We start from the raw sequence: 11,645 nt of genomic DNA, 5'->3' as shown, positions 1-11,645 counted from the left end.
CCCCCCTCCCGGACGGGATTTGTTCAGCGAGTGAGAGAAAGCAGATCATGGCGGAGGCAATATTAATAATTATTGTAATATGATATGATTTTTGTCAAATAAAGGCTTTTATTTTTTCTAAAAAAAAAAAAAAAAAAAAAAAGGAAAGCAGAGGCAGGGCCTTCCAAAAAGAAAAAAGATAAAATTCATTTCACCTCTAAACCCCTAAAAATAATTAATATAAACGTAAAGTTTTGTTATCCTTTGATGTGTGTGAAAGTTTGTGAAAATTTAAGTTTGTGGCTGTAAGGTGACAAAAAGTTAAAGGGGTAGGAATAATTTTACAAGCCACTGATGATTACACCCACAGTAATTTGAACATAGTGTGTAGTATAATATGCGCTCACAGGGAGTGATAGTAAATTTGTCTAGGCCACTCCAAAGTCTTCATTTAGTTTTTTTTTTTTTTTCAATTAATGCAGAGCTGAACTTGTTTGTGTGCTTTGGGTCATTGTCCTGCTGCAGAACCCAAGTACCCCTGAGCTTGAGGTCACGCACAGATGGTCGAATATTCTCCTTCAGGATTGTCTGGTAAACAGCAGAATTCCTGCTTCCATCTATTTATTACAGCAAGTTATCCAACAGCCCCAGACCATCACACTACCACCACCATGTTTTACATTCAGTATGATGCTCTTTTTCTAAAATTATGTATCAATAGTTTTACACCAGATGTAATGAGACAGTGTAATTCTCGTCAGTCCAAAGAATATTTACCCAAAGTTTTGCAGATCATCAAGATGTTTGTTGGTAAATGTGAGACTGTGGGTCGTTGTGTTCTTCTGTTTTTGTTCAGCAGCGTTTTTTTTTTATCTTGGAATTCTCCAATGGAAATCATTTTCACACAGTCTCTTTATTCTTATTATTGAATCATTAACACTGATCTTAACTGAGGCGAGTGAGACCTGCAGTTCTTTAGATGTTGTTCTGGGTTCTTTTGTTTGGGACCTCCTGGATGAGTTGTTCATGCCCTTTTGGAGTCATTTTGTTCGGTCGGCCGGTCACTCCTGGGAAGGTTCGCCAGTGTTCCAATGTTTTTTTTTTCTCCATTAGTGAATAATAGTGAATCACTGTGGTTCTCTGGAGTCTCAAAACTTTAGAAATGACTTGTGAGGCCTCTAGTCTAACGTCTATACATTCAAAAATAAACAATAAACGAAAAAAAACAGGCGCTTGGTAAAATTTGGAGCAAAACATGATCAGTTCCAGGAAAATATAACAATTCTGCTTCCTTTTACATTTTAAATGATTATATTTTTGAGCAGCCGTATGGCTTCTGGAGTAAAAGAGCTCATGGCTCATGTGTCTGTCTGATATAACTATATAATTACTGTGTTATAAGACCTGAAAAAAGGAGAAAAAACACCAAAACCAAAACAGCCTAGAGTACATTGAGATCTTGAAGGCAATTAAATGCAACAGTCAATATAAAAGTATATGGAAGATTTATGCTTTTATTTCACCTCATAAAAACTATAGAGGAAACCATCTCAGTGTGTGTGTGTGTGTGTGTATGTGTGTGTGTGTGAGAGAGAGAGAGAGAGAGAGAGAGAGAGAGAGATTATATGTGCCCACATGTTCGCAGGTCGTGAAATAAATGCATACTGAGCTTTTATATGCATGTCAGAGTAAATCTGTGGCATAGATTAGATTACGATCTTTTCTCTCTCTCTCTGTGTGTGTGTGTGTGTGTGTGTGGTGTGCGTGTGTGTGTGTGTGTGTGTGTGTGTGCAAATGGTGTTTACATTCTTACACCACGCCGAGACACTGCAGGAGGACGTCTGGCTCAGAGACAGCGATTCAAGCACGTAGATTAGATTCACTCCAATCACAATCAATAGAGAATAGACTTCCTTCTTCCTACACACACACACACACACACACACACACACTCACAGAGAAAAACAACACACACACGATTGCCCTCCTGCTATTTTGGGGGTCCCTGCTGAGTTTTTATATCTTCCGGGGGCAAAACTTTCCCATGGCACCTAGAACACACACACACACAAAAACACACTAGTACAAAGTATTTGCCCCCCTTACAGATGTCATACTTCCATTTTTCCTGGCTAAATATAAAAAAAACACTTTTAAATAATGATTTTATAATTCGAACCAATCTATTTCTTTGTTTGCTCCCTATTAAATTTCACGAACTCATTACTGCCAGACCTGTAGAATCAAGGAATCACTTGATCATACAGAAAGTGCAAATCCACAGTTATATAATAATTTAAATTTAGCAGTGCAAAAGATACGTAAACAGTAGATGAATGAACTAGCGAATGAACTACTAGTGCAAAATAGGGTAGAACTGTAAAAATAGTGTTATAGGCTTCAGCAAGTCTGAGAGTGTGTCCATAGCTGAGGGTGTGGCCAGAGTTACCAGAATGAAAAAGTGTCACAGAGTCTTTAGTTTGCTGTGCTTAGATGAGTTGAAAAATCTTATGGCCTGAGGGACAAAAGACTTTCAGAGTCTGTCTGTTGAGCAGGACTGGGACAGCAGTCTGCCGCTGAATGAGCTCCTCTGCCGGGTGACGGTGCTGTGAAGAGGGTGGTGGACATTGTCCATGATGTTCAGCAGCTTGCTGAGTGCTCTCCTCCCTGCCAGTGGTGTACCTGTCTGACAACATGAAGCAGATAAAAGACCTCAAAAAGCAAAAGATATTATACCTGATCTGAGGTGTAAAGGATACAAAGTAGGATATAAAGGATAAAAAGTAAAGGATATAAAGTTCTAAAGCTTTAAAGTGAAAATCTAAAATATTTAAAAACTTATTTTTAAATTTAAGCATGACGGAAAAAAAAAAGCAAAAAAACAACAGAGAAAAACAACTCTTGCTCTTCCTTTTCTCGGGGGAAGTCGTGATGAGTTGTGTTGGGAGATGTATCTCATTGGGCACAGCCAGAACAACCGATTGTATTGTCAGACATGATAATAAAACACACAGTGGATCAACACCAGCAGATGACAGACATGACTCTCCAAACCATCACTGATTGGTGGAAACTTCACACTATTCCTCAAGCAGTTTGGACTGTGTGTCTCTCCACTCTTCCTCCAGACTCTGCTCCCTTGATTTACAAATGAATCGTAAAATTTACTGATGATCAGTGATGGTTTGGAGAGACATGTCTGTCATCTGCTGGTGTTGATCCACTGTGTTCTATTATCTTCACCCTCCTGATGTGTTGGGGTACCACTAGTGATAGGAGGAGTCCTAATGAGTGGGCTGGGTAATTGGCTGAGCAAATTGGGGAGAAAATTAGAAATAATATTAGTTTATGATATATAAAAATTATGAGTTCCTTTGATTTTGCCAATTGAAAACCTCTGGAATATAATCAAGAGGAAGATGGGTGATCACATCTGAAGCTGATCATAAAACCAAGCTGAACTGCTTGAAATTTTGCACTAGTAGTGTAAAGCATAAAGTTATCCAAAAGCAGTGTGTAAGACTGGTGGAGGAGAACATGATGCCAAGCTGCATGAAAACTGTGATTAAAAACCAGGGTTAGTCCACCAAATATTGATTTCTGAACTTTCTTCTTTGCATTATTTGCACCATTTTCTGCAGATAAATGCTCTAAATGACTTAAAAATATTTTTATTTGGAATTTGGAAGAAATGTTGTCCGTAGTTTATAGAATAAAACAACAATGTTCATTTTACTCAAAGACATACCTATAAATAGCAAAATCCGAGAAACTGTTTCAGAAACTGAAGTGGTCTCTTCATTTTTCTTTCAGAGCTGTAGGTTGCTGTGAATTGCAAAAGTTTGGGAACCCCTGCAATAGAACATGCAGTTTACCTACTAAAAAGGAGACTGCAGTGAGTAAACCCCCAAAAATCATACCATACGTTTAAAAAGAGCTCCCGGCAAACGAGTGCAGACCCTTCCTCTTTCTCTCTCGCTCTTTTCCTCCATCCTTCCCCTCTTTCTTTCACTCTCCAGTCTTTCTCCAGTCCTTTTCCACCTCCCCCCTCCCCCTCCCTCTGTTCTTGGCAGCTGAGGAGGGTGAGATGTATTAGCAGTGGAGAGAGATTAATTTCAGAAGCTGTTTAATTGGCCTTGAAACAGCTCCCGTTCACCAACCAATCACAGACGCAGCCGTGCCGGCGGCAGATCGGCATCATGGGAATAAAATAATGATAAAAAAAGGCAAACAACGACTCCCTGGACGGTAAACAGATGTCTGAGTGTAGGTGAAAGGTCAGAGGGCGAGGCGAGGTGCTGGAGTGTGAAGCTCAGAACGAGAGCGAGGATTCGCCTCCCAAACTTTATAACCATTTTATTTCTTAAATACAGTATTATATAAAAAAACACAGATTGGCAGGAGAAGGAGTAAAAGAGAAGAAGAAGTGAAGGAGAAGAAAATAGGAGTAGGCGGGGGGAGGAGGAGAAGGCAAGAGAAATACAGGAGAAAAGAAAATGAAGGAGAGGTGAGGATGAGAGAAGTGAAGGGGAGGAGTAGAGTGGAAGAGAGAAGAGGTGTTAAGGGGAGGAGAAGAGTAGGGAGTGAAGGGGAGGGGAGGAGTAGGGAATGGAGAAGAGATTAGTAAAGAAAAGGAGAAGTAGTAGGTAATATAGTAAAGGAGAGGAGTAAAAGAGAAGGAGAGGAGTAGGGAATAGAGTAAAGGAGAGGAGTAAAGGGAAGGAGAGGAGTAGGGAATAGAGTAAATGAGAGGAGTAAAGGGAAGGAGAGGAGTAGGGAATAGAGTAAAGGGAAGGAGAGGAGTAGGGAATAGAGTAAAGGAGAGGAGTAAAGGGAAGGAGAGGAGTAGGGAATAGAGTAAAGGAGAGGAGTAAAGGGAAGGAGAGGAGTAGGGAATAGAGTAAAGGAGAGGAGTAAAGGGAAGGAGAGCAGTAACAGGGAAGGAGATGAGTAGGTAATAGAGTAAAGGAGAGGAGTAAAAGAGAAGGAGAGAAGTAGGGAATAGAGTAAAGGAGAGGAGTAAAAGGGAAGGAGAAGAGTAGAGAGAAGAGTAAAGGAAAGGAGAAAAGGGAAGGAGAGAAGTAGGGAATAGAGTAAAGGAAAAGAGTAAAAGGGAAGGGGAGGAGTAGGGAATAGAGTAAAGGAGAGGAGTAAAGGGAAGGAGAAGAGTAGGGAATAGAGTAAAGGAGAGGAATAAAGGGAAGGAGAAGAGTAGGAAATAAATAAAAGGAGAGGAGAAAAGGGAAGGTGAGACGTAGTGAATAGAGTAAAGGAGAGGAGAAGAGTAGAGAGATGTGTGAAGGAGAGGGGAGTAGGGAGAGGAGTGAAGGAGAGGAGTAGGGAGAGGAATAAAGGAAAGGAGTAGGGAGAGGAGTGAAAAAAGAGGTAGGGAGTGGAGGAGAGGAGAAAAAAGAAGAGTAGGGAGAGGAATGAAGTAGAAGAGTAAAGAAAATGAGTAGGGAGAAGAGTAGGGAAGAAAAGTAGGGACATGAGTGAAGCAGAGGAGTAGGGAGAGGAGTGATGGATAGAAGTAGAACAGTAAAGAAGACGAGTAGGGAGAGGAGTAAAGAAGAAAAGTAGGGAGAGCAGTGAAGGAGAGGAGTAGAGAGAGAAGAATAGAGAGAGGAGTGAAGGGGAGGAGTAGGGAGAGGGAGTGGAGGAGAGGAGTAAAGGGAAGAAGAGGAGTAGGGAGTGGAGTCCTTTACTCTATTCCCTACTCCTTTCCTTTCCTTCACTCCTTTCTTTAACTCCACTCCCTACTCATCACTTTTCTTCTACTCCTCTCCTCCACTACCTACTCCTTTCCTTCCCATTATTCCTCTCCAGGAGAGGAGTAGGGAATGAAGTAAAGGAGAGGAGTGAAGGGAAGGAGATAAATAAAGGAGAGCAGAGAAGCAGGGAGAAAGAGGAGGTGGAGAGGAGTCCAGTGAAGGTGAAAGACGTGAAGGAGACAAATAATGGAATTCAGAGGAGTAGGGAGGGGTGTAAAAGAGAGAGGTAGGGAGTGGAGGGGAGGAGTAAAGGGAAGGAGAGGAGTAGGGAGTGGGAGAAGAGTAGGGAGTCCCTTACGTCATTCCCCACTCCTCTACTTTCCTTTACTCCTCTCCTTTACTCCACTCCATACTACTCTCCTTCCCTTTACTCCTCTCCTCCACTCCATACTTCTCTCCTCCCCTCCACTCCCTACTCCTCTCCTTTTCTTTACTCCTCTCCTTTACTCCATTCTCTACTCCTCTCCTTTCCTTTACTCCTTTCCTTTACTCCACTCCACACTACTCTCCTTCCCTTTACTCCTCTCTTCCACTCCTACTTCTCTCCTCCCCTCCACTCCCTACTCCTCTCCTTCCCTTTACTCCTCTCCTTTACTCCATTCCCTACTCCTCTCCTTCCCTTTACTCCTCTTCTTTACTCCACTCCATACTACTCACCTTCCCTTTACTCCTCTCCTCCACTCCATACTCCTCTCCTTCCCTTTACTCCTCTCCTTTACTCCTCTCCTTCCCTCCACTCCCTACTCCTCTCCTTTCCTTTACTCCCCTCCTTCCCTTAACTCCTCTCCTCCACTCCATACTTCTTTCCTCCCCTCCACTCCCTACTCCTCTCCTTCCCTTTACTCCTCTCCTTTACTCCACTCCCTACTCCTCTCCTTCCCTTTACTCCTCTCCTTTACTCCACTCCACACTACTCTCCTTCCCTTTAATCCTCTCCTTTACTCCACTCCATGCTACTCTCCTTCCCTTTACTCCTCTCCTTCCCTCCTACTTCTCTCCTCCCTTCCACTCCCTACTCCTCTCCTTTCCTTCACTCCTCTCCTTTACTCCATTTCCTACTCATCTCCACTACCTACTCCTCTCCTTTACTGCATTCCCTACTCCTCTCCTTTCCTTTACTCTTTGCCTCCACTCCCTACTCCTCTCCTTTCCTTCACTCCTCTCCTTTACTCCATTCCCTACTCCTCCCCTTCCCTTTACTCCTCTCCTTTACTCCACTCCATACTACTCTCCTTCCCTTTACTCCTCTCCTTTACTCCATTCCCTACTCCTCTCCTTCCCTTTACTCCTCTCCTTTACTCCACTCCATACTACTCTCCTTCCCTCCACTCCCTACCCCTCTCCTTTCCTTCACTCCTCTCCTTTATTCCATTCCCTACTCCTCTCCTTTCCTTCACTCCTCTCCTTTACTCCATTCCCTACTCCTCTCCTTCCCTTTACTCCTCTCCTTTACTCCACTCCATACTCCTCTCCTTTACTCCATTCCCTACTCCTCTCCTTCCCTTCACTCCTCTCCTTTACTCCATTCCCTACTCCTCTCCTTTCCTTCACTCCTCTCCTTTACTCCATTCCCTACTCCTCTCCTTCCCTTTACTCCTCTCCTTTACTCCATTCCCTACTCCTCTCCTTTATTATTTAATTCCCTACTCCTCTCCTTCCCTTTACTCCTCTCCTTTACTCCATTCCCTACTCCTCTCCTGGAGAGGAGTAAAAGAGAGGAGTAAGGAATGGAGTAAAGAAGAGGAGTGAAGGGAAGGATAGGAGTAGGGAATTAAATAATAAAGGAGAGGAGTGACGGAGAGGAGAGGAGTGAAGGGGAGGAGATGAATAAAGGAGTGGAGGGGAGGAGGAGAGAGGAGAGTTTGCTGAGTTGAGCAGTGATGTTGTGGGAGCAGATAAAGGAATTTGAGTCAGTCTCTATAATGTACAGCACATATCATTCATAGCACAGCCTAATGCATTATCCACAGCGCTGCACAATTATGCAGCGTCGGCATTCCACACACACACACACACACACACACACACACACCCCAAGTGTCGCACTTTATCACCCGCGCCGGGGTCCGTCACACTAAATTACAGTGCCAAAAAAGACCTGCGGTCCAAAACACGGGGGCGGTAAAACTCACACACACACACTATACTACACTACTACACTACACTACACTAAACTACACACACACACTGCGCTACACTATACTACACAGTTAAACCCAGTCGTGAGCTGTAGTGCTGTAGCTGTGCTCTCTGTTTTGTACAGTATATTTCTGCAGGAAGTTGCTGCTCCTCTTCATAGACGCCACCAGAGCCGTTTCCAGCAGCACAGCTCTATCTGCTCCGACATCCCCCCGCCACTGTGTCTCACACCCTTTAAAAGCCCCTCCGTCTCCCCACCTCCACCTTCACTGCTGTACTGTGCTGCAGCACAGCCTGCCTGCATCCTCAACAATCCCTGCGCAACCTCTGCAGGGTCTGCAGGGTGTAGTCCAGAGCCGTCACACCGGTCCAGCGGCACAACACCACTGACGGCATCATTTAGTAACCTAAGCGAACGACAACTTCCCTCAAATCTGAAAAAAAAATAATAAAAATCAGTGCATTCAATTTCAGGTTTTCTTCACAACATTATAAGAATGTTTCTCACATACAGTAAGATCCACAATAGATTAATACTGACGTTAAGGAAACGTTAAAAGTAACATTCCCAAAACTAAAAATAAAAACAGTGACAGAAGTGAACTTGCTTTTTCCACCTTTGTCTTAAAACATTTTAGCAACGTTCTTGATCATTCAAGAGTCATCGTCTTGCCGGGAGGTCTTTTTGCAGCCTTCTACAGGTTTTCTTCCAGGTTTGCCCTGTATTTATCTTCCCATTGACTCTGACCAGCTTCCCAACTCTGTCCCAGCTGAAGAAAGCATGATGCTGCCAAGACCATGTTTCACAGTTTCTAGTGAAACTGTAACACCTGGTTTTAGATATAAAATAATAAATAATATAATAATAAAATAATAATTTATTGTCCCGAAGGACAGTTCTGGTGGAAACAGGAGAGTTGAGGTGCACATTAAATTCTGCCGTGATTTGGGAAGTCGTGGTTTCATGTTTTTTGGATACAATCCGGGTCAGCACCCAAACATCCCTTTCAGACAGTTTCCTCTTGCAGCGTCCACAGTTAATCCTGTTGGATGTGGTCGGTCCTTCTTGGTGGTTTTGCTGGCATTACCCTGGATACTGTGGCTCTTGATACATCACAAAGACTTGCTGTCTTGGTCACAGATGCGCCAGCAAGACGTGCACCGACAATTTGTGTTGTTTATCTTTTTGCATCATATCTGAGCTGCGTTTGAAACCTCCAACCGCCTAAATGGTCAAAAATTTAAAAATTAACTAAACTCCGTCCTCCTCCCCAGCTTGGAGTGATTTGCAAGCCGCCTAATTGCAGACAAATCGCTTTGCCACACACAATCATTTCACGTTGTGCTTTCCTCGTTCTGATGTTTAATTTCGAGAGTTGATTACGCAGCGGCAGTTTTTTTTTTTCCCCAGAATGTTTAATTTCGAGACTTGATTACCCGTCAAACTTTTATTTTTTTTCCTACGTAAATCTTTCCCCCCTATTTAAGCGCGAGCGTGGTCCGGCTCTCGGGCGAGACGCTTACGCAACGAGGCGTGCCGAGCGAGCAGAGATTGATTTCATAAATCACTCGCTCGTTTGTAAATGGCTTTGCTTTCTCCGTCGCCATTTTTTTCTTCCCCCCTTCCTCTCAGCCACCAGCAAAAGCCCTTCAATAAATGGCACGTTACTGTTGTGCATAAGGTTCAGAGACGAACAGCAAACTAATGACAGTAATGGGAGTCTGTGAATACCATGAGACACAGAGCGCGAGAGAGAGAGAAAAAGAGAGAGAGAGAAAGAGAAAGCTGGACATTTGTAGGTCTACTTTATAACCAAATAGACACAGTGATTTTTATTTTCTCATCTTAGCAATGACTTTATTTCTGCACTTCAACTGTCAAGACCTCTAATTCTTCTTTTTACCTGCTGAAACTGAGGCTAAAGCTGTTGCCATGTGGGTCAGCCGGACGTGACTCTTCCTCTATCAGTTTTCTCCAGTTTCTAAGAGTCTTTTGAAGGTGTAGGAAACAGAACTCAACCATATTTAATACAGTTGCAAGAAAAAGTATGTGAACCCTTTGGGATTAATTGGATTTCTGCATTAATTGGTCAATATTAAATGTGTTCTGATCTTCATCTACCTTTATCTACAACAATAGACAAACACAGTCTGTTTAAACTAATACCACACAAAGAAATGATATGTTTGCATGGTTTTATTGAACACAGCATGTTAATATTCACAGTGAGGGTTAAAAAAGTATGGGAATCTTTGCATTTAATAACTGGTTGACCCTCCTTTGGTTTCCTGTAGTTGCAGATCAGACCTGAACAACAGTCAGGAGGAATTTTTCGATCATTCCTCTTCACAAAACTGTTTTAGTTCAGAAATATTCTTGGGATATCTGGTGTGAATCATGTGCTCTCTTGAGGTCTTGATGCCACAGAGCATCTCAATTCAGGAGTTCAGGAGGTCAGGACTCCAGAAGGCGTTTTATTTTCTTCTGTTGAAGCCGTTCGGTTGTTGATTTACTTCTATGTGTTGCTGTTTTGGGTCGTTGTCCTGTTGCATCATCCATCGTCTGTTGACCTTCAGTTGGAGGACAGATGGTCTTAAGCTTTCCTGCAAAATGTCTTGGTTAGATTGGGAATTCCTTTTTCCGTTGATGACGGCAATCCCTCCAGACCCTGAGGCGGCAAAGCAGCCCCAAACCATGATGCTCCCTCCACCATGTTTCTATCTATCTATGTTTAGATCTGTGTTTTTGTGTCTATATGTAGTTGTTACGATGAAAGTGTTAATGTACTGAGTTGTTAATGCGTAAATACAGCAGTTCCAGCACAGTCTCACTTAGATGTGCATCCATTTCCGAAGCTCAGTTCATTTCTGTTTATATACAGTGCCATTGTTGTCATACTGAATGTAGTAAAACATGGTGGTGGTAGTGTGTAGTGATGATCTGGGGCTGCTGGATAAACTTGCTGTAATAAATGGAAGCAGGAAGTCCGACCATCTGTTCATGACCTCAAGCTCAGGAGTACTTGGGTTCTGCAGCAGGACAATGACCCAAAGCACACAAACAACAATTCCACACCCCTGAATGACTTAAAATTTTAAACTACATGAAGGTTTTGGAGGAGTGGTCTAGTTCAAGTCTTAAGATTGAGATGTTGTGGATGATCTTAGACAGGACTTTTATGCTGGAAAATCCTCCAGTGTGTCTGAATTCAAACAATTCTGTAAAGAAGAGATGTGAAAGACTCTTGATTGAAGGGTGGCACAACCCAGGTATTAGGTTTAGGGACAAACACTTTTTTAACACAGGTCTAGGTTGGTTTGGATAGATTTTGAATAAATAAGATTATCATTTAAAAACATCGAACAGTGAACAAATACTTCAAAAAAATCTGAAGGCAAACGGTTGCCTCAAAGCATCAAATTCTATTCAACTTATTCAGGCTCACAGTGCGGAGAAGATGAAACCGAAACTTCACTTGAAGCGCTGCTCTTTAGTGCATTAGGAGTCTGATGAGTTTCTTTGATTTAAACACATTGAAAAGCTCTGAAATATAATCAAGAGGAAGACGGATGATCACAAGCTGATCATCAAACCTTTTCAAGCTGAACTGCTTGGTGAAATGTTTGCACCAGTAGTATAAAGTGATCCAAAAGCAGTGTGTAAGACTGGTGGAGGAGGAGAACATGATGCCAATATTCATTTAAAAAAAACTGTGATTAAAAACCAGCAGGGTTATTCCACCAAATATTGATTAT

The sequence above is a fragment of the Astyanax mexicanus genome, chromosome 25, assembly GCF_023375975.1.
Source record: "Astyanax mexicanus isolate ESR-SI-001 chromosome 25, AstMex3_surface, whole genome shotgun sequence".
Lineage (NCBI taxonomy): Eukaryota > Metazoa > Chordata > Actinopteri > Characiformes > Acestrorhamphidae > Astyanax > Astyanax mexicanus.
Note: the sequence above shows the minus strand (reverse complement) of the source record.